Source organism: Strix aluco, chromosome 2, assembly GCF_031877795.1.
Source record: "Strix aluco isolate bStrAlu1 chromosome 2, bStrAlu1.hap1, whole genome shotgun sequence".
In the NCBI taxonomy this organism is placed as follows: Eukaryota; Metazoa; Chordata; class Aves; order Strigiformes; family Strigidae; genus Strix; species Strix aluco.
Genome location: NC_133932.1, coordinates 14,055,573 through 14,079,818, shown reverse-complemented (window position 1 = coordinate 14,079,818; position 24,246 = coordinate 14,055,573). Strand labels below are relative to the sequence as shown.

At 41.6% G+C, this 24,246-nt stretch overlaps 1 protein-coding gene across 21 annotated transcripts in view; it reads right to left on the bottom strand.

Moving 5' to 3' along the window:
- The window catches only part of BBX (BBX high mobility group box domain containing), a 149,284-nt gene that overhangs the window by 103,488 nt on the left and 21,550 nt on the right, over nucleotides 1–24,246 (bottom strand). For 7 of the 21 annotated variants that reach the window (XM_074811633.1, XM_074811671.1, XM_074811604.1 and 4 more), the window contains one exon: nucleotides 15,587–15,704. The exons of 13 other annotated variants lie outside the window; for them this stretch is intronic. The gene's annotated coding sequence lies outside the window, so the exon portion shown is untranslated. Of the gene's footprint in view, nucleotides 1–11,107; nucleotides 11,202–15,586; nucleotides 15,705–24,246 lie in introns of those variants that run through there. One more of the 21 variants, XM_074811653.1, reaches the window with a different exon arrangement.

Below are 24,246 nucleotides of genomic sequence, written 5' to 3'. Positions count from 1 at the left end.
CACTTGTGCTCCCAACGGCTGCAGTAGCCCAACTAATTCCTGAATGTCAGATGCCCTCACAGCCGATAACCTGTACACATCCCAGCACGTCACTCGGGGCCCAGAACGGGAAGAGGGACCAGGCAGAGGCTGGGGGAAATACAACTGGCACACATGCACACACATGAATGCCTCTCCCTTTGCATAGTTCTAAATAAAATTAAGCCGCTCATGTCATTTCCACTGCCAGATTAGCTCAAGCATGGTAAATTTCCAATTCAGCTCATTCACCTCACTTTGATCCATGCTACATGCTGCCTTCTATTCATATCTACAACCACCACTGACAGCGGCAGGAAAAGTAGTATAAATCCAACAATAAAACACTTTTAAGAGCGAGAAGTTAATGGGAACTACAGGATTAGGGTTTTTTTTTTCCTCCTTTCCTGTGGGTTTTTTTTTTTTTACATTTTACTAGTCTGATATTAAGATGCTGCAGTACAATTTTATTTCTCTGTTGCACATAAGATATTAAAGCACTGAATTCATCCAAACCGAGTGAGTTTAAATAGATGGCAATCCGCTTTCTCCCTAGCCTTGCCCTGACCCTTCCTTCTTGACCTTTCAATTAAGCAAGGCAAGGGATCTCCCTAGAACTATAGCTTTTAAGTAAATAGATAAAAACATGGAAATCTCAGAAAGCAAGTTAAACAGAACATTCAGTGTAACAAATAAAATAATGCAGCAGCAGTAAGAAGGATGGAAATGATTTAAGCAAATGCCAAAACCCAGTTTCCTTATTTCAATATTTCTTCTCATCAGTTTTGTCATACTTCATTTACAAATCATTAGTCTAGTTTTGAATTATGGGTCATGCAGTTTCCCTTTAGACCAGTATGAAATTGCTACAGCATGGCTTTTAAACTTACAAATCCCAAAGTATGGGGTCTGAGGGCAGAAAAGATGGTAGGGAGCAAAGGAAAGATGCCTACGCATGTATGTCAAGGTATGCGTACTTTGAAAGTGAGAGAGCAAGCGAGCGATAGGGGATGTTTGCATATAAAGAACCATATTACATACACATCCTACATGCATAAATAGAAAGTAACTGAAAATCCCATATAACAGCTGCTTTCATATCATGTCTTTGACACACATCCAAAGAACTAAACCCCAACATGCTGCTGGGTAAACATAACCCTTGAAAGGTCAAGAAAATTCTAGTCCTGGTTTGGAAAGACTCAACTTAATCCAGAACTGTATTTTTGGAAGCTCATTCAGAAGGGGTTTTGGACTTATCAACAGAGAGAAAAGGGAAAACTTCAGCTGAAGAAAACTTCCAAACATGATAGGAGTGGAAAGGCTGGTACGCCTAACAATTACTTAAGAGTAGATATACACTCTTAATGTGTATTAAGTTTAAAAACAGGACTAGCACTGTGCTTACCACGAACATTACAACTTCAAAGAATAATATAAAATCTTCACAGATCAAGCTACAGTTCAGGGCCAAGTCTCATCTCTATGGGATTCTTGGCTGACAAAAACAATTTTAAAAGAATAAATATCATTAGCCATGTGCACTATTGTTTTACCCAGCACATACTTTGCACCAGGAACTGGTCATATTTAATGGCAACTAATGATTCATTATTTCTCAGAAATAAAAACGGATGTCAGAGAAACACACGGAGCAACAACAGTACCAACTCATCATCTAATTACCTTGATAAAGTCACTACATGCTTAGTACAGACATTGGCAAACACATGTTTATGAAACTGAAGCATCGTTTATGCTGTCTCTAAATGACAGGAAGATTATTTAATCCTGAGAATCCTAGGGTGAGTGGACCCTCTGAGTATGCAGTGAAATCTGTAGGGAGTTTGTGGAAATTCTGCCTGGGCCTTAATTTCAATACAGTCTCTTCAAATTTCTTCCAGCCTAACGGGATTCATCCATCCATCTACAAGATGCAAAGAAGAAGCAAAGATAGAGTTATGTTGCTGCTGGTTTGGGTGGGGTTTCTTGTGAGTTTTCTTTTTTTTTTTGAAAGCTTGCAAAATAAGAGTTGTAACAGCAGAGCTCGACATAAAACCAGTTATCGCGTATAGTCTAGTCAACAAGTAGTACAACTTGTAAAATTAGCTTCTTCACATGTTCTTGCCTCAGTAAATCCTCCCTGACCTTAAGGAGATCTGGACCTTTGTTTTGCAAATGCTTTCAAAGTACACATCAACAAACCTCACAAATTAGTGGTTTGTAGAGGTGTATTATCCTGTAACTACTTCAACAACTAGAAACCATGTTAACACTTCCTTCAGTTGTGAAATACAAAACCCGTTTATTTTGGTGCATCTTATTCAGTAGGGAGACAGCCCTCTCCTTCCCTTACCAGCTCTTCACCTCCACAGCTTTTTTCAGCTCCCAGTTTACCTACCAGCAGGCTGAAAGAGTCATCTAGTGGCCACAGATAATTCCTGCAGCCTCACCAGCTTCTGCGGTCTGGCTCTCAGGGCAAGACACAAGATTTTTGAACCCTTGAAGCAGACACAGCACTGCTAAGAGTCCACTGAAGCTCCAGTATCTAAATCGTGACATGGTCCTAGCAGTGATGTTCATGATGTTCATGCTCCCTCATGGGCCGTAAGCATTAGTTTCCCACTTCTGGCCTGTGTCAAGGCCAAATTCAAGTTCTGTCCTTCTTAAACATGCTTGAGAGTGGACACGGCTGTGCTGTTTCTAACCCGTATGTAGCTCACTGTTCCTCTTCAGGGGCAGGCAAACAGATTTTCTGAATAACATCGCTATACATGCGAAGCACCAGGTCAAGTTCCAGTCTTGCCCACTCATTAAAGGGCAAAGCAGCAGCACAGCAGGCTAACTGATCTTACTCGGTTCCCATCTCTCCTTGACCAAGCTCGCTGCGTAGGTTTGGACAAAGCACCCAAGTATTGAGGCAAGGTATCCCAGTCATGGAAGAACCATCTGCCTAATACCATGCAAAACTCAGTAAGAACCACAGTATGTTAAACCGGTATTGCAAGTAACACTTTGATAAACAGTATTAATACCTATAAAAATCTTATTAAGCTTCATAAAAATTTGTAATGTTATCAGTTCTCTGTTCGACACCTCCAGTCAAGTAAGCTCCAGAAATTTAAGGCAGTATAATTTTATTGGAAAACCTCAAATATTCATGCCTCATATGAATGGTCATTTCAACTATATCATAAAATAAAGAAGTGAAAAATCAGTACACTTCAGTTTGAAACAAACTGAGATTCTGAACAATTTTTGTTGCTCTGTGTTAATTTGTGTCACCTGTTGAGTGACTGAACTGCAGGCACCCAATCAAAGAGCAAGATAAGTTTATTTTTGTTTCTGGAAATCATTTTGCTGCAACACTAATGCCAGGCTCTGTTGCTACTCTTCCTTCACAGAGCAGAGATGGCTATTTACATCTTTTCTTTTTAAATGCTTGCACTCTTGCTTAGAGATGAATCTAATGCAGTGAGCATCAGGTGTTAAATATTCCAGTCCACAATTTTCTAACACACACACTACCTATGCGATTAAACATCTTATAACTTAATCTCAGCAGCAGTAGTGTCCATCATCCCCCTCCAGAAATCAGTAACTATAGGTTCTTCAGACTTCTCATGGACAAGCCAAAAGACTTCCTTAAATTTATACTCAACCTCCCTGTGACTCAAGAGTCTCTGCATGCCTCAATCACCTCGCTCTGAAAGCTGTCATCTAGCTTTCTTCATCAATCCTACAAATCACTTTGGTAATTCAAGTGAGAAGTTCTGTAAAAGTGCAAATTATCATTACGGTATTCTTAAATTCTCACTTATTTCAGGCTGCAGTTGAAGATGGAAAATGGTGGTACCACAACTATACCAACAGGTGAAAGAAATAAAAATGAGCCTTGCAAGCCTCAATATCAGAGTTAAATACAGAAGGTTCCTTCAAAATGGTGTGGCATGACCAGAAGCTAAGTGATGGTTAAAGCTAGTATTTAGCTCCGTCACCCTCTTATCTCAGCAGGCAACAGCTCCACCTTCCTTGTTCACAGGTCTAGCAAATTTAAGTGTTGGTCAGATCTGCCTTACATGGAGGACCTGCAGAAAGACTGGCTCTAAAGCACATTTATTTCTGTAAGGTGGGGAACACATTATCCTTTTAGGTCAGTAAATCACTGAGAGTTGTTTCTTGCCACTCACTGTTCAGGGGCCCAGTCAGTTCTGCAGCACTCCAAGGTTTGTACAGGCACACCTGAGATCTGTTTTTCTAGTTCTTAAACAGGCCTGATTTGTATTGTCAATAACAACAATATTGATATTCTGCAGCCTTAACTGGCCAACACCACATGAAGGGTAAGGCTTTCACACAAATTTAACTCACTCTAATTTTATACGTTTATTTTACTTATGTACTTATGTATTTTACACATAAGATGCTCTGTCATGTTGCCCTGTCTCACCCCATGCTTTCAGTGCATTGCAAAGAGAGAATGAGGAGCAGTAATAGTCACTCAAGCCCCCTTTCTCCTGCTGTTACAAGAAAGATGCACATGATTTTTATATTACACACATACACAGACATATGTGTTTATGTGTGTATGTATCTATACATACTTTTTCGCAGGTACATGCAAGACAAAAACAAACACCACACAGTAGGCTGGTTTGCAAAGCAGTCACGCAGAAGAAAAATAGTGGCAGACTAGAATAAAAAGGCAAAGAAACTGCAAAATACCACAGCCACTCTTAAAATATCTACCACCCTTTGTGCATGGAAATTAAAATGTGAAGCTTCTTCTGGAGCTTCTACAACTTCTTAATACGCGGATCGGCCAAAGCATGGCTGTACGTTGTTAGTGCTGCAAATACCTGGGTTGACATACTTCCTTTTGATAAAAGGTTTATTGCATTGATCAGGCTTTTATCACCCCAAACGACAGACAGAATTTGTTTTTCCTAAAGGCCTTACCACAGACCACGTGGGAACTCTGGCTATCTGGATAGTTGCCCCCCCACCTGATGTTTCACAAAGGGAGCATATTATACTCCTCTTCCAGAGATGGCACAATTTTCCAGAAGTATTTCCAGGAATAATTCAAGGAGGCTGACCATCTTAAAACAAACACGTTACTGACTGAAGCCAAAGTATCTCAAGACAGACTCCCTTTGCACCTTAATTACTCAGCAGAAATCAGCTGAACAGTATCAGCCCAACTGAAGATGCCTTTCTTTAAGGGCCCTGCCCTCCTATCATTCCTCATCTTGCTGACCTGCAGGACAAGCTGAAATACCTCTCAGAACTGCCAGGAGCAAAGGATTTATCTGCTTTTAGGTACATTTGTCATCCCATACTGCAGGAAATTTAATCAGAAGCAACAGTGTAAATTGCTGATATCTGAAATACATTCACTTACTCTGAAAGCTCAGACAGAAAGTACCTCTTTTTCCTCTGCCTAACCACCACTCCACCAACAAGCAATTTGGATTCCTTGTCTCTCTAGAGGTCCACCAGAGAGCAGATGTCCCTACCTGCAGCAAACATTTCCAGGTGGAGAATCAGAATTCACAGAGCAGAGACTCAGACAGTCAGTGAAAGCCCAGCATCTCACTCCGAAAGCCTCTACCACAGCCTTATTCCTGTGATCATTTTGAATAAACCATGAACACCACCACAGATGGTAAGGCCTCAACTGTGTTGTTAGAATATGTCATAGTCTTTTTCAAATGGGGTCTGGCTAGCTAGCTGCCTTCTTGCAGCCTTGAAGGGGGAGAAAACAGCTTAAATCCAGTAACTCTTTATCGGCCCTGACTAACAAGAACATGCTTCTTGAGTGAGTTCCACCAACATGGGAGGTATTACTGCTGACTGAGATTTTGTCAGTGGTCATAGGCCCATATGGAAGTTTCTTTGGTAAAACAGCCAGCGAATTCCAGGTGTTTACACACCTGATTGCTACTTCTGAGTTACCGCACACATTAACAAGCTTCAAGGGGCACCATCAGTTACAAAAAGAAAGTGATTTTGCTAAGTATGGAACACTTACAGCTACATTACTGTAATTTTAAACTAAAAACCCCATACATTCTTGTAGCCAGCTGGGAACATGAAAACTCAATTTAATTATTTTTTCTTTTACAGTTTCACTTTTGAATTAGTTTGGAAACAAACATTTTGCTTGAACATCTGCATAAAGATATCCCTTCAATTTGAAAATATTTTAACCTCCCAATATCATAAAACCCACTTTACTGTACAGTAGTGATCTAGCAGATAAAAGGGGAGGGATCCGTTTTGAGTAGCTTTACTCTGCAGTGGATCCTGCTTATCTGTAGTTGAAATGCACAAGTTTCTTCCAGTAGCATCTTTTGGGACTGCTTCTGAAAAAAGATGTCCCCTGTGAAGCACTAGCCCTCATTACAAAAGACATGTCCCATCATGTTCAAGTTTCACATCTGAAAAAATCTGTGATGCTGCCAGGGTTTCAACTCAGGTTAGCTGGCCATCAGGGAGGACGGTGTCCCAAGGGAGCACACACCACACCAGCTCCCTGCACCATGCCTCCACAGCTGTGACAGTGCTTCCCAGGGAGGCTCTCCCAGTACCATCCCGGACAGAAGGCCGTGCAGAACACTGCTGCCATTACACCATGTCCGTGCAGAGGGTAGACACAATACTGTTAGAAGGTGCTGCAACAGGGGCAGTAACTCCATGTCCTCGCCAGCAGAAGCTCTCTACTTACAGAACCATGGTCATGGCCCAGCTGTATCAGCTCTGGAGGTGTTAGGTCCCTTGTATTTTGCTGTAATTTGCCTAACAAAGAAAGCATTATTCTTCTGATTTACTCTCATTAACTAGCTTCTCCACTTACAGGAAGAGGAGACATTTTTCCCTCCAAAGAAATATATAATCAAACCAAACTGCCAATTCTTTTTTTTTTTTTTTTTTAAAATGCTTGGGATTGATTCTACGTCGCTCTTTCAATCCTTCTGCCTTTATAAAAGCCAGCTGAATTTCATGCTGTGCAAGCTTGATAGGAACATTTAAATAAGTTTTCTTTCTAATCCTGAAACTATCATTTCTTTTGTTACTGTCCCACAAATACAATTTCTGTTTTGTATAAAGTTTTCACTGGACAGCATCTTCTTGTAGCTTAACGTACTCTAAAGTATTACTCAAAAATCTGAAGAGTCAGTGTACCTCATTTTGCTATGGGGTTTTCCGTTTACTTTGGTAGGGCAATGGAAGGAGTTAGAGATGGTATTTTCAACTCTTAACTCTACTACCTGAACAACTTCCAAGCAAAGCAAACATCAATCCTTTAATCCCTTGTCAAAATCCACTAGGATGGATTCCTGTACTTGCACAGAGTCTCACAGAGGGTAACAAGGCCCGGAACAAATGCACGGGTCTACACTAGTAAATCTCAAAATCGGATCTTTATCTCGGGATGTAACATTCGACTACCCTAGCCAAAACACAGCCCCAGGGTATTAATGTAGAAATATTTATTGCTGCATTTTGCCAGCACCTAACATGCATAACAAAAGCTTGAAAACCACTAACAAAAACTTCCTGAACTCCACAAGTCACACACAAGCAACAATCACCCTGCTATTTAAAAAACAAACAAAACCTAACATAGTACTGGCCACAGATACATACTCTTCTTACAGCCCACTGGAGGAGAAGCTACCTTCTCTTCCAGAGATATGCTGCCACTAGTCAAAATCTCAGAGTAACTGATCCTATGAACAATTTACAGCACCAACTCTGAACTTAAGAATTTAACCAGAACCTTGAATCTGCAGTAAACTGGTATTCTACATCCAGATGGAGCTACCTTGCTAAAATCACTTTTATCAAAAGACACTCACTGAAAGTCCCACGCAACTTTTAAGAACAGCCCGACATGTATCATGCTATGCTGCGTCACACGAAGGACATCTATGCAAGGCAGCACCTACTTCAGAAAGGATCACAGGAGAAAGATAAAAGCAACATCACAATTAAGACATGTTATCTTCAGCATCAGTAACTAACTGATGCTATCTGGACTGGAAGCTATCCAGACTGCAAAAATCACATTTAAAAGGTATGTCCCCAGTAGAAGAAATATTGATAACAGTGATCTATTTCTGGAGATACATCCTCCTTCTCTTGCATTTTACTTAGCCTGCCCTTAAGGCTCTAGCTTGACAAGCAGTAAGACAGCATAAGCCAGCTCTGAAGTCAAACTCCTGGACCCTTTTTTTGCAACAGCAGAGCTGTTCAGTTCTCTGCTCTGATTCATGACACAATATGATCCACCCAATGGTGGTCAGTTCTATCTTTAGTGGACAGAAAAAGTTAAGTTAATAAAACCCAGTAATTTTCACTATGATCAGTCCTCCAGTCCAGTTTATCACAGAACTGCAGAAACACTAGCACAGTCCCTTGGGGTAGGATGCAAGTGTCTGAGGCTGGGACTGTTTCTTTCAGTGACAGTGCTGCCATTTAAACATGGGGCTTCACTATTACCTCTGTCAAGTAAGTCTTATTCATTTTGTCAGGGAGCTGTAGCTCAAATAACATATCTTCTATCTATGTTGAAGATAGGGTCAGCATTACACATGTAATGAACTAAAGATGAAAAAAGACTCTGTGAACCATACCCTTCACTTTTCATGCCTACAGAGAGCACTTATTAATACCCTTGCAATCTCTCCAACAAGGAAGGATCCAACTTGTAGACAGAACTTCCCATCCCCCTTCAGTGCACTCTGAAATATATTAACAGATTTCCACAAATTAACAGAAGACCTGGTTGCCAAAACGTGAGAGACAAGTAGCAAATGCTTTGACCCTAGCTGTCAGCAAAGCTGGCAAATCAGTTATAAGCACAAAATTTAGACCCACTGGTAGGAACCCTTGTGTCTACTGATACAGGTTGGATTTTTTACAGCAGCCTCTCATCAGTCAGAATGAAAATTCTGAAAATAAGTACAAAATGAGTAAAACAGTGCAGAAGTCCAGCTGCTGTTGGGCTTCACGCTTAACATCATGCTTGCGTTCTCAGTCCTCTACTGGCAGAATACAAGAAAAAAGGTAGTAACTTTGGCAAATAAGAGTTGGGTACTTGTATTTCCCATGTGAGCCCACTTGCATCTATAAGGTAAGCACATTTCCCTTGCATTTCTTGTGGAAACATTAGCATTATCTTTAGAATCAACACACTGAGGCAAATGGCCATGCACCATCTTTCTAACATACTGATATGACAGCACATAGAATGTCTTTAACCACAGTTTTATCCCTCAGAGTAATGACATAACACACAGTTAATTTCTTGAGCAAGTCTATAGCAAGAAGTAGATTCAGCAGCAATGAATTTACACATTGCATGGAGGTAAAACCATGCAGTGTAACATACCCAGCACCTGAAACCAAACGCAAAAGACGCATGGTCATGCAGGACTGGAAGTTTTATTATTACTTTCTATACAATGCTCTTCCACCACTTCCACAGACAGGCCACAGACTGGGCAGTAGAAGTGGTTTGTTGCTTTTCATTTGATCTTACACGTTTATCTACGAAGCTGTTCAATTACAAGTGGTAAGTGTGGCCCAGTAATAATACAACACGCTCTTAAGATAATATGCTCCTACTTGTCCCGCAACTGAAAATTAGCAGTGCTAATTTCCACCAATGAAAAAAGTCAGTCATGCCCAAAAAATGTTACCACAAATCAAAGCCCAGTTTCTAATTCGCCATACCTCTCATTTTCCATCAAAATGCATCAAACCTTGAAATCAAAGTTTTCCTTGAACTCCTTTCAGCACAGCTACTGAGGAACTTCGCTGTAAGAGAAGTATCTCCTACTCCCACAGCAAATCAAAGACTAAATTTGGTTCATTTTATAGCAGAACCAATACATTTAACTCTGCATCACAGAAAACAGCTACTCAAAGTGTGCACTCTGGTCTGGATTAAAAGCAAAAGTAATTCTGGTCAGGCCTCAGATCTTGGGACACATCACATCTCCCATGGTCCTGAACAAGATCCTTGGTTTCTCCCTACTGTCCCTTGTCACCTGGGGAGCAGCCGAGACCTGTGGCAGAGCCCTGTAGCTTTGGTGGCAACATCCAACGCCAGCTGGCCCACCACAGCTATGCTTTTTGAGTGGCTTCTGATAAAGAGTCCTCCGCAAAATCACTAAGGGCACCTCAGTCAGAATGAACAAAGTTGTCCCATTAATCTGACTGTTAATGGGCAGTAATGAGAAGGCAGCAAAAGAAGCACCACAACATAAACTAAGTAGCAACCTGTCACCAGTTATGGATTAATGATTTTTAGAGCTCCATTACAAGGTACACAGAGAACGATGCTCACCTGTTTAAAAAGCTGAAAGTTGGTTAATAGATCTGTGGTGTTTACATTCTTCACTCCATAAAGAAAAATAATTAAAAAAAAAAATTAAAAATCACACAATGGAAGAAGACATGTTCCTATACAAGTTGTCCATTTGTTGCAACTGACATACTACTCCAAACAATCTGCTTTCTCTCAACTAATCCAGCTTGCATCCTGAGGGATGCTTGGCAACTGTGGAAAGAGTTTTGGTTTTTTTTTTTTCCCCCTTGTTTTTTCTGTGTATAATTTTATTTCCACACATTGTAAAATCATGTCATTTCCTCGTATACACCATTATTCTAGATCCACAGTTATTACTAAATCACTGTAAAGTCTCTTTCTGGCATTATTTAACCCATCTGAAAGTTGTGAAACTACCCGAGTGTTTTTTCTATCATAAGTTGTCCGGAGTGAACCTTACCATTATCATCTGTCCTTTATGGCTATATTTGTGCCCCATCTATCTACACCTTTCAGTGAAAGAAAAACAAATTTACACGCTATAAACTTTCATTGACTACAGTTCTTTGCTACAGCAAAATCCATCATTTCCTGAGTATACTCCATTACAGCGGGAGCAAAAGCACCTCATCCGAGAGCGTAACCACAGAACTGCTCCTTTCTTGTGGATGTGCCGGGGTACGTCGCGACTCTTGGTTCCACCTCCAGCAACTCCCCGGACCCACGCGAGGTAAAAGCGGCGCTCACCTCCCTCGCGTCCGGGGTCACGGAGCTGCACAGGGGTGTGTTCGGCGCAGCAGGCTGCCATCGTGCCCACCGCTCTGCCTCGCTGCAGCGGAACACAAGCACCACGAAGCCGCTCTTCCAGCTCGGCGCCTCAGCCTGCCAGGAGAAGAGCCCTGCAGCCGCCCGTAAGAATTAACTCCAGAGCGATGAAAAGAACTCTTCCAGCGGGGGGAGGAGGACGAGGAGGACGAGGAGGAGGAGCAGCGCCCTGAGGCCAACGAGCAGCAGGAAGCTGCTCTCCGGGGCGGAGCGAGGCGGAGGGGGGCAAAGCCTCGCCGCTCGGGTTTGGCAGCATGGCCAGAGCCCGCCGCGTTACTGACATACCAGCGCGACCGACGGCACGGCCGGCAGCGACACCCCCCCGCCGCCTCCGCGCGTGGGGCGGGCTGCGGAGGCACGGCCGGCAGGAGGGGCGGGCGCTCTGCCTCTGCCACCGGGGAAACTCGGAACGACACTGATGGGAGAGACCCAACTGCCATGTTCTGCCCTGCCTGACCCACTCCCTTCGATGAAGTTATTTTAAAAAATTAAAAAAAAAAAAGCAGCCGCCGGGGGGATTCTTTAGGACAGTGGTTCTCAACCTGTGGTCCACGGACCCCTGGGGGCCGCAGTGTCATCACAGGGACCCGCGAAGGCTTAAAGCAGGGGTGGAGAACATCCAACCCAGAAACATCTGCTCTGGCCCGCAGCAAGTGGGAATCACTGCAATAAAGATATTATAATAGGAGTGTGTGCATTAACAGATTATTTCCCCTTCTCTGCAAATTTGAAGACCCTCCATGAGAAAACTGAAATAAAAACCTGATGTAGTCTAGTCCTTTAAATCTTGAATTAAGTCTTGGTGGCCCACGGCCACAAAAGGTATTTAAAAGGGGGCCATGGTGAAGGAAGGGTTGAGAACCCCTACTTTAGGAAAACAGCTTCAAGAACCATGAGGCTTTCCAGGCTAAAATTCAAACAGACACCAAGCCGGGCTTTAACTCTGCAGCAGCACCTCCTGCTCCACGTGAACCTTCTCTCCCAAAAGCACAGGCCAGCCCCACCAAGGCCCCCTTCCCGGGGAAGCTGAGTCCCCCCAGGAGGAATGACTCCGCTCCTGCAGTGTGGGGCTCCCCCACCTGCTGTCCCGGCCTCTGCGAGGGTCGGGCTGAACCTGCCACTCACCACAGTGTCCCCGCGCTCCTCAGGAGTGAGGTTTGTTCATACCGTTAAGACAGCGTTAAAAAAAACCCCAGAAAACAGAGCAGTACAGAACACCCTAAATAAATGAGAGCTTGGAAAACAAAGTGTTGAGGTAAAGCCAGAAAGATACAAGACAAGGTGGAGTGACTACCACGGGAGCTGTTAGCCATTGTTTCAAAAGATGAATTAAAACCCTTAATGGAAAACAGCGTGTCAGTGGATCTTCCTAACACTCTCACTGCCAGGGTCTGATCTATACCTCTCAATGGCGAAAGCAGACAATTCCTATTTGTTTATAGTTTTTCTAAATGAGACCGTGGAGATAACAACAGAGAGTATTCCCACTTAAGACGCTTGTCTTGCTCTCTCTTTCAGGTCTGAATGTTTCGCTTCATTAGCTCTGCATGACACGATTTGCAGGTATTTTGCACTGGGGTACAGGGGGGACACGGGACCAAAACAAAACAGTACATCAGTTTAAGTCATGTTCTTACACTTTTTAAAACCCTGCCTGATGTCTTCTATGATCATACCAACAGGAGAAAAGAGAAGCAAGGTGGCCAGTCAATTTGATCTTTACCACTTCTTTCACGTATTTTCTCTTGTCTGCTCAACATGGGAACCCACAGTATGTCTTTAACTTACATTTGGAAGATGACATTCCAGCAGCTTATGAAACTCAGCAACTTTTAACAAAGCATTTATTGACTCATTTGAAATTCACTGGGCCTTGTTCACTTCTTGACATGGTTTCAAAGTATGTCCTATACTCAGTCTGCAGTCAACTCCAGACTGAGCTGGAGACATAACCACGCCTCTTTCCCTACCTCTCTGTGGGGCCTGATAGACTTCGGTTCCGAGAGCGGACAGACAGGACCCATGCCTTCATCTCCAGCCTTCCCAGCTCACAGCCTGCCTTTGGTGGCTGCAGTTACATCAACTCCTCAGGCTGTAAGCTGAAGGTCACCGATGCAGACATACATCCCCATCTGCAGCTACTCGGATGGAGTAGTCAGCTCCGACGGAGTGGATGCAAAGCCTCACTGCAGCAGTATCTTCAGGTGCTGCAGCAGCATCAGCAGAGCCACAAGGAGACTAAAGGCAACCTAAATCTCAGTGTGCAGGCTAGGCCAGCCAGTGCATGAGCAGCAACAGGCCAGATCCTACCCACCTTAATGCCATTTCTGCACTAGTATCCGTGTAGTTTGGCAGCTTTATCCCTTTTTGTTCATATACTGAGACACTCTATTTTCAATCTCAGGATAACTTAGTCATTCTTTTAGGGGGAGCTACTAGCACTGAAGTGACATACAGCTGCTTCCTTACTATGAAAACATACAGTTTAAAGCCAGAACTGTGTTGGAACTGGGAATGTAATTTATACACTCAGCTGAACAGATTTAGTGAGTATTAAAACCAAGAATCCACAAAACCTGTGTGGGCTATCGTGCTGGCAGCAGTGTGTGGACCAACAGCAGGCAAGGTTAAAATACAGGTAAGAGCTCAACTTCAGAGAAACACCAAATCTTTTCTGATATAATTGTTACATAAATGCCTGGGCTTCTCAAATCAAAATCAACACCTGTACAGCATCACTCACAGCTCTGGGAGTCCACACCACAGATAAATGAGCTCACAAGTCCACCTCCATTCCCAGGATTATTCTGTGTATTTCTAAGAAGCTGTTTCCTACCTGCTTTATAGATGAGAGATTCTACAGCACCGAGTACTGGTTTTCCTCTGCTATTCAAATTGATACCCAGTTTTGAAAGGGCACTTCTCAGTTCTCACAAATACTGGCCAGGTAAGCTCTTGCTACATTGTACTAGCCTCCCTCCTCCGCTCTACTTCTTCAGTTCAAAGACACGTGTACACCAGTGAGAGTATTTCATTAGATACAGAAGAGCAATCTCTGGCACTCTTGACATGACAGCCAAAGACAATTTATTCCAGCAACCTAGAAAACACCAGAAGCACTTTAAAAAATAAGTATTCTTAGTCAGGTTAAAGTCATTAACCAATTTATGAGGTTTACTAACAAATCACTTAAGGCACATCTTTAACTGCAGCAATGCACATCTTCAACTTCAGCCTATCTTGACTTGGCAACAAACTAAAACACTCATACATACTTTTTAAGGAACTTGCTATTATTTATTTTGCAAACAATTTTTTATGTGTTCTGAAAGACTCTTCTCTATCAGCCCACTTCAGTCTTTTGCTGTTGAAAGCACTTCATCCTTAAGATGACAGGTCATACAAAGAAGAGCTGGAGAGACACCAGCTAAAGTATTGCATTGTTTTCAGTACAAAAAGCCCAATTTCTTTAACCCTGCCTTTCTACGCAAGAAACTTCCTTGAGAAATCAGAGTAGCATCTGCTTGCACTTCAAATAATAATCCTCAGCTTCTTTGCCCTTCCCATGTTTCCTTGACCAAGGTCATCAAAATAACAAGCACATTTTAAAATCAAAGTTTACCATTTGTACGATTTCATGGGCAGGACTGTGAAAGTCATTATTAGGCAACCATTCTTCTCAAAGTGAAACAGTTTGTGTTTAACGCTACCAGTTAGACTTCTGTCATTATCTTTGCTGGCGAGTGTTATTACCCTGTCCAGAGGTCTCTGACTTCAGTATAGATACAGCGTTAGATCAGCAGTTTTTACACTGCAGTCATTATTTCCTACGGGTCTGCAAAAGTAACTAAGAAGATTAATCCATTGTTGGTAGGCTTACATTCATTTTTCAGGCATCCATATCATCTACAGGACACTTTTTAAACTGTTTTTGAAGTAATAAAAAAAAAAGTTGAAAACCCACCATTTTAAATTGTGTCAGCTTTTTTCTCACAGGGAGAATACAAATTTTCTGAAAGCTTAAAAATAGTCATGAAAAGGGATCGTCTAACATATAATCAACCTTTAGCTACTAGACAAGATAAAAACCTACCTCAGAAAGAAGGCATGAAGTAGGAAGTAGCAAGCACCTACAAGTGTAGGCACTCCTGTGCTTTAAACTCATTCACATACACTTAGAAGTCCAGGCACTTCACATTGAGTAGTTAGTCTGTACTGTTTTAACATTGACTTGAAATTTTTGTATTGCTTAAACTACAGTTGTCAAAATTCATTTATATGTGACAATTTCTGATCTCTCATCCCCTACATTAAAGGCAGGTAGAGGTTAGGCACCAAATCATCTCTGTATTTATTTAAAACAAGCCAACCCAGAGATAGTTTGATCACAAATTTACTCACTCCATCAGTATATCTCTCTTCTCCTGAACTGACATGACAGGATGACTTCTCCTGGCTTGTTACTCTGGTACTTTATGGGCATTAAAATTACTTAGAAAGTGACCAAGATGGGGAAGACCTGGTGAAAGAAGATACAAAGGGAAAAAGTAACACTGATGAATCTTGCATGGCTGAAAGCTTTCTCCTGCTAACCAGCAAGGAGATATAACAGCAAACAATCAAGGAAACAAACAAACATTTTGAAAGCATATTTAAAACACTCCAAAACTTAACGGGGAAGTGACTGTCAGTGAAGACATGCAAACAATTCCCCAACCAATCAAATTTGCAATATCAGTGTACTATTGTAATCTTGCCTCCTGTAAAATTCACAAAGGAATTGTGCTCGCATATACATACAGAGTTTGCAACAATATCAGTAAGTTATCATCTCCATTGAAGCTCCATATTTCATTCCAATCCCATGAAGAAATACAATATTAATCACTAAATCTAAACAAAGTCATACTCTGCTCAAAATGGATACAATCTCCGGATCCAACGCTTATGTAGCTCTGCAATACCACACAGTTAATATAACAATAAACAGATAAATTAATTCATAAAACTTTCCAGAAAACACCATCAACAATCTGTGTATTCAGAAATAGCAGAATCACCATTTTGGTGATTCCCAGATTTCAGCACTTCTTCGAAGTTGTATCAAATATTTTCATATATGCACGCGTACACACCACAGCTTGCTGAGCGATGCAGTACATGAACAGCATACACGCAACAGCGGATTGCCATCACCAGAAAGCCACTGCCCCGTTACCTGCCACACACACCCACACATCACAACTGTCGGAACAGCTTCGGGTACAAATGTCATACCTAAATAATGCAGGAAATAGGCAAGCCCAAAATCCTACCACAAGCAGCATGCTGTCCCTTCCTATCCCTCACGCACACTGTTATCCTAAGAAGTTCAATCCCAGTTCTTCTCTGCTATAGGTGGAAGGCACTCAGATACTACATACAACGGGGTGCAATAAAATCCCCATGCTGTTGCCCCCTTTTTAGCTTTACCAAAACAAGACACTGGCAAGTTTAGAGATGGCAGAAGTTTACTTCTCACAATGTAAGAGCACACATTACCTGTAGCACAAAAATCCCACCACCTTTCCAATACAAAAATTTCTTAAAATTAGGAGGGTTTTGTCTAGCTTTCGCTTTAAGAGTAATGAGAGCTGGTCTCCATGAGATTAAAATGCAAAACAGACTTTTAAAAAGAAAACTGCATTAATATAATCTTCTCTATTTTCTAGTTCTATCAGAAACAATTTATTAGGAAGACATATACTTTTGGTTTTTAAAACAACCCACTTTTCTTCCTAGATGTACTGCTGCAATATTCCGTAAGCGTATTTTTAAAGGAGATGCAGAGGTTCAAAGAGCAGTTGCAAAGAAAGCTATTTCACTCTGCTAATTTGCATCAAGTTTTATGGTTCCTATCCTCCCTCCTAAATGGAAAACTAACTGTGAAAAAACATCAAGCCCAATTAGAAACAGCCACTACACACAACTATTTATTTGAATTATTTTCTTTAGAGTACATGTAATTGTTTTTACAGAATCCTTTAGAGTTTGGGCCAAATATTGTCATCTTCAGAAAAAAAGCTTCCTCAGCTCCACATCTCATTCACCAAGTACTTCACTGAATTCCAATCTTGATACATATAAAAATAAATCTTTCAAATTTAATTTATTTTAATAAAATGCTGGAAAACTACTATTGCAGTCTGAGTTCTGCATTCAGGATACACTTGTGATTTTTTTTCAGATTACAGTACTAGCTTGAACATTAGAAAGCCCAAGTTTGGCGCTTATTTAAATATTAAGTAGTGATCAAGTGCAATGTAAGACTAGCACTAGAATTAGAGCTCAGATTTTGGGAGCTTGGTCCCACTGGTATCACATTTGCCAAAATCCTGAAGTTTACCTTTGTTTTGGGCTGTAATCTATGATCCGTTCCTTTTAGATTTAAGGGCCAAAAATCCAACAGACTTCTGTAGGCACTGGAAGAAGTTGGGGAGCAAAGCGGGCAAGATTTCAAAAACAGGCAAGTGACTTAAAGAAATGTGTTTTGTCCACATCTGTGGACAGCTGGTGGCTGTGCCAGCCACGCCATGGGATGAGATCAGTCTCTGTGGCAACACCAAGCGAGAGAGGGAGAGAGCACGGAGGAGAAGTCAGGTCCCCAGAGCTGGGCTGCCATCCCGTTCTTGGCATATCCAGGTCATACCTTCCATAAACATGTTTTCTGGAAAAGCGAGGGGGACAGCAGAAGTGGCAGGGAAATAGTTTTCATTCCATTTTACTTAAGAGAAAGCCCAGCCTGACCTTTAGCTGTCCTTACACTGTTTTACCTATGTCTGCTCTCCCACCTCTGCAGCCCCCCATCCTGCCCTTGCTCTGTGGCAGAGGGGGCCCAGGGACCCCACCCTGGTCCAGGGTGCCCGCCCCGCCGCAGGGGTACACCAGCACGCACCACAGCTTGGCAACAGCCAGGCCTGGCCCAGGCACCCCTGGGAAGCAGAGCTGCTAGGGGCACGGCTGGCCCCAGCCAAGGCCACTGCAGCTGTGAGCTAGGACAGAGGACTCCACCCTGGAAACACGAGATGGGGGTTATGCCAGCAAGAAAGCGCCATGTAAATACAGTACCCACCATGCAAATCCAGCAAACAAAGTAAATTTTTCAACAACCCCTGTGGATTTATGAGATGTCACCCAATCTTTAGCTGTTCTTTTGTTTTACCAACAACTAATTCCTCTGAATGACTGCAGACAAATTGAACTCAAGGTGCTTCTGCAAACCGTTAATTAGCCTTGACTAATTGCAGACTCACTTTACAAAAACCGTATCATTTCATCTCCAGTAATAAGTGTTGCTTAGGGTTTCATACACCAGAGCAAAACATTTGCAGTAACATCTCTCGTGATGATGTCCACTCTTATCCAAAGACCTGACACCAAAGCTGGACATATGAATCAGTGCCTATCACATGGTCTTCTCTAAGAGTTTCTCTATGTTTTGTCAGCATACTATCTAAAACTAAATGAGTCATTTTTCTCATTCAATCAAAAAAAACCAAAAAGCCCCAAAAAAAGACGCTTCTCTGGTCTGTGGTTTTCTCCCTGGTGTTTGTGTGGGACTTTAAATCTAAAAAAAGTTTCTATTATGCAACACTTCACTTTACTATAAAAGAACACAAAACAGATTATCAACGTACAAAACTCACATTTTACTTCAAACATGCAACCCCCTGCCCCCCAAAACAAAAAAATCAAACCCAAACTTTTTTTACATTCTAGGCTCAGCCACCAAGTCAATGCGCTATGTAAAGTGCTGATTGATGCACATATAAACACAGCAAACCTCTTCATCAAAGAAAATCATACAGGTTTCTTGTATTCAAGTGTAAAACACATCTGTGGGACACCACAGAAGAGGGTGGATCTCTTCCTGTCACTCCAGTATGAATTCAAGGAACACAGATGCCAATCTACATGTCATCTACCTGTCTGTATAAACACAGTAACAGCACTAATATATTGGCCCTTCTGAATATACAAGCAGCATTTCTGACTGGAAGAAAAGGTTTAAGATAGGCCACTCGTTACCGAAGGATGCAATGCTTTATAGATCCAAACTGCATCCTCGGACTAAGCAGAAGAGCAACAAACACTCTGGTTGTTAGGGTACAACACTGGCTTGCCAGTAACACACAAATTCTCCTAATCCTGCATCTGTCCTGCACTCCTTCAGTTAAACACAGGTTAACAATAACAACTATTTACATTAAAACCTCGTGCTGTGAAATGCAGTGGCTGCAGAGCTGACCCACTGATACTTTTGCATTTTAAACTGCCACAGAAAGGTATGATGGCCCATGGGAGACAGTAAAACTTCCAGCTGCTGCTGTTGAACTTTAGAGAAGTCATCGGTTGCACCTCTCTGTCTCTCACCTAGCCGACCACCACCGCTGCTGTCTGGGACCCTGCCGGGTGCAGCCCAGGAGAAGGAAGGAGAGTGAAAGTAACTGCTAGCTTTGGTGCTGAAAAGACCTGAGAAAGGGCAAGTGCACTCCTCTAGGAGCAAAAGGCTGCTGTAAGAAGCAACCCAGAGAAATTCAACATCTTCTCCAACGTTAATGTTTTTGTCAAAGAGATTCCACTATTATAATTTGATCTTCTGACTTGGGTGTAGATGTGGGTTGTGAACTTAACCACATCACTTATAGACCAATGCAGTATATGAACCACAGAGACATTGTAATTCCCTGTCAGCAGACACTTAATTCTTCATTGCACTAAATGCTGTATTATTTTTTAAATTTTACTTTTTCTATAAGTGAGTGGAGGGAGGACAGGAGTGAATGTTGGATTGAAGGACTGTGCTGGTATAAAAGCACAAGTCTTAGTCAAATAATTGGAGCACTAACTAGTCAGTCATCACATTTACAGTTTAATTTGGACATACCTGACCTCCTTGGAGTCACTAAAAGACCAGCTTGATCTATTTAAGCAATGGGTACTAAATAGATAGCAAAATCAATTGGCACACCCTGGATACTTTAGATAAACACAGTTAACTTGGCCTCAGTGCTGACTTTTTTCTGTGTTTCACATACGTTCCCAAGGACTCTGGGTTTCAAACAGAGCTTCTTTAAGAAAAGGCAGAAGAGCAGGGCAAAACTTCTACCCTGAGCACCAAAGGCAATACACTCCCCCACTCCTATAAAACCCAAGAACAAGCCCTCTAATAAACAGATCTTACCCCCAACTAGTTTTCACTTTCAACAACAAAACTTAGTATCAAAATAAATAACAAGTAAATTGAATAATAATTTCCCAAGAGAAAGTACTGTTTTCAACATCCAGTGCTATAAAAGAAATCCATAAACAGGATTTGCAACTTGCTGGCGTACGAGGAGTTGTTACTGCAGTCTAACCAGATTTTGCATCTTGAAGCAATATCCAAGACGTGCCCTCACTGCATACGGCACCAACTGTCAGTGACTGGCCCCAAAGAATCCAGATGGTTTCTGCAGACCTATTCTCCTAGACACAGAAACCTGACTTAAACCAACTAACCGAGTACAAGGAACGCTTAACTACAGCAGCCCAGCCCACCTCTGCATGGGCTAATTTACCCACTCAATGCAAGTTAAATTAGCACGCCCAGAGCTCCATGCTATCACTGCCAAACCACTTCTGATACTTGTTCTACTTTATTGAAAGCACACTCAGGTAACTACAAAACACAGTGGTCTACAATGCAGACATACCCTTAAGGTTTGAGATTATGCCAGGTTTTATCCATAGGTTGGATTTTAAAATGCTACATTTTAACAAGGTGCTTCTAAAAAGTTGGTAGTAAAGAATCTTTTGAGTTTTTCTTTAAAAGACCCCACATACTGCACAGCCAACTCTCTAGATCTCAAAATCCCTCAAATCCAACTTGGGAGGGATGCAGAGAACTCTTAGATTTGTTAGTAAACAGGCACTATGTATTTGCCTGTTTATCTGGCTGGACTCTTTAGTTGAGTTGGGCATTCACCAGAGGCCAGTGATGCCCTGCATTCCCAAGGAGGTCATGGAGAAGAGGAAGCACTCAGCACCTCGGTAGGGGATCTGCTGGATGGGATGACTCCAATTGTCCCTGCATTAACTAAAACCAACAGAATAGTTGAGACATTTAAGACAGGGTTTGGCAGATAGGAAGGGGAGACCCTGGGTTTCCTGGAAGAAGATATTTACAATGGAGAGGCACGTGTCCTGTGTAGTCCTCTTCACCGTCCCACCTCTATTTCCTTTAGTAATATTGTGATTAATTTGGTGTTATACAGCAATTGCCACCAATTGCCAAACTATTGAGTAATCTTTACTAGGCCACCCAGTTCACTGTAATAATTTTAAATACAACACAAAGCAGAAATCTCTCATGATCATTTATTTATCACTGCTGAGAAACACCACCCAACATCCACTGTTCTTTGGAAAGCTACCACTCTGCCCAATAAGACATACGTTAGTATATAACCTGGAGCCTTTTTCTTTCACAGGGTATTGACTCTGTGGTTGAATTAAAGCAAGTTGCTTGCACTACTCTTTCTACTCCTGGTATTATTACAATCACTGACCTTAAGTTTTCTCAAGAAACTTAAGATTCAAACTTCATCTTGCTGTAGTATTGTGAATGTGCAGTGGTAGCAAAGCCTCTGCAAGCCACATCAAGATTCGTATGTTTATAGCATACAGGAGCTACACTTAAAAAACACTGTTGAACACAGACACCTTGGTAATCTCAAAGTTTAAAACTGTTTTCTTTCGTCATATTTACATACAGGTAAGCGGGGTTTTTTGAGTATTTCAAGTCAACATAAGTGACCCGTTGCTTCTGAGTTGCAGTGGGAACGAGGCATCTATCTCACTTGCATGACTGAAAATTTCAAACAGAAGTAATGACAGATACAGCTAAGTTTGTTTCAATAAGCACCAACTGCTTAATAATTCACAGCTGATAGTCATTTAATTTAAATACTAACTGATAGTCAGTCCAGTCCTATTGGTACATAACTATGTAAACCATGTGCCTTTCAACTGCATAGAACAGATTCCAGTAATGTGCTCACCAAATGCTGAATCCTTGCTTAATTATTTACTTTCCTAATTATTATTTTAGGATGTTTATGTAAGAACTAAAATTCTTTTCAAATTAGAGGCAAGTGAAAGGTAACCATTGGAAATCACAACATTTTCACTTTGAAATGATAAGCATCATCTGACTGCATCTACTAAAATTATTCAGGTCAGCCCTAACAACAAAAATTTCTCTAGATTTCAAGCATTCCTGCAAATAGGGGCATAAAAAGAAATGCTTCTGAAGCTCCCATATTTTGGCAAGACAATGGTGTATGCTACTCCTTTACGGCAGCTGCTGAGTAGGCTCGCCTCTACATCTTGTCCTGTCACCCCTATCAGTAAAACAAAGTGTAGATATTTTACCAGACAATGTGTGCTAGTGCAACAGGTCTGTAATTCACTACAGAGTTGATTTTAAATGTTCTCAAGTTGCTTCTGTCATTGCTAGAAAAAGAAACACTATTTCATATACAGGCATGGAAGAATTTCCACTCAATTCACCTCACATGGCTATTCCAGATATACCATTGCAAATGTTTAAGATTCTTTTTCTTCAGCATAATGACAAGCAATTGACACTAAGTGGGAGAAACTGAAATTTCATATAAGAGCTTAATTATTTTTACTCCTAATATCTGCCTACTGGTTAAGAAAGCTACCTATTCTCTATTTCACCTTAGTCCTACTGAATTGCATTGTTTGTCCACATAAACAGGGTTGTCCAAACTCCCAAAGATATCTGACAAATACACAGATCTGCCCTCTCATTCGAAAACATAAAAATGGACATTTACTGATTTAGAGTAACATCTCTTAACACAAAGCGAGAGATTCACAAGTCTCAAAAATGACACTTTGTGGTTTACTGAATCAGGGTCAATCACTTCATCTTACTGCTGTCTTGTTCCGTATTACTTCTGCCAACTAAAACCCCAAAGTCCATGGATTTCTTTAAGGCAGGCCAGAGAGATTTTACAAAAATGAGAGACTTAGAACTCAAAGTGCAAGGTTAAGCAAGCATGAGCATATAACCACAGGTCTCAAGTCGTGCCTTCGATGAGACATACCTGATTAACCCCCTTGTTCTTTTGCAGTGCTTTATATCCTGATCACAGAATGTTTCAGGGGAGCGCTGACCAGCAGCAGGTAAGCAGAAATTAAAGCAAGAAAAAGTGAAACAAGAACTCCAGCAGCCTAAAGATCGGGGCACTGGGAAGAGAAAGGAACAAATTTCAGCCTTATGCTCTATATATTAGCCAACAGTCTCACTACTTAGGATGAGCTATTTTGATTACTTCCAATAATCCCCAAACTTGGATACTTTTAATGCTGTTTTGATTCTTCAGAGTTTCCAAAGAAAAACATCTCTATGGGCTCACTGAAGCAGCAGAGACTTTAGTAAGTCCTTTATTTCCGCAGTCCCTCAGCCCCAGCAGCCGTGTCCCACCTCATGATCAGCATTTCCACAATGCCAAGGTGAGTCTGCAAGTTAGAGATACTCACTGCCAACTGGTTAAACTGTGAACCTCGCACGCCAGCACGTCCCTGCATGGCTTCATCCCTGCTCTCCATTCACGGCGATGATGCACATTACAAGCAACTCACCACCACTGCGTGAAAATAAAGGCCCTTTTTGTTGACAAAATAAGAATGTTTGAGCTTTCTCTTTTGAAGGAAGATTCTTGAGGATAGAATCTTATTCATTTGCCCAAATTATTCACAAGTCCAAGAAACACCTACACAAGGTGGGGTTTTGAAATTTTGATATAACTTGCTCATGATTCGAATGCTCGCAACTAGCAAAATCAGTTCGTTACCTTTAGTTTCCTTCAGACCACGGCTTTGGTATAGAAGAGTTAGTTAGCTCCTGCCACCTTGTGGGACTTCACGGATTTCCCTAAAAGCTTGTTTCAGCAGCAAGCTAGTCAGTTAAAACAAATAAACATTCAGGAGTTACTTTCCTTGTGTTT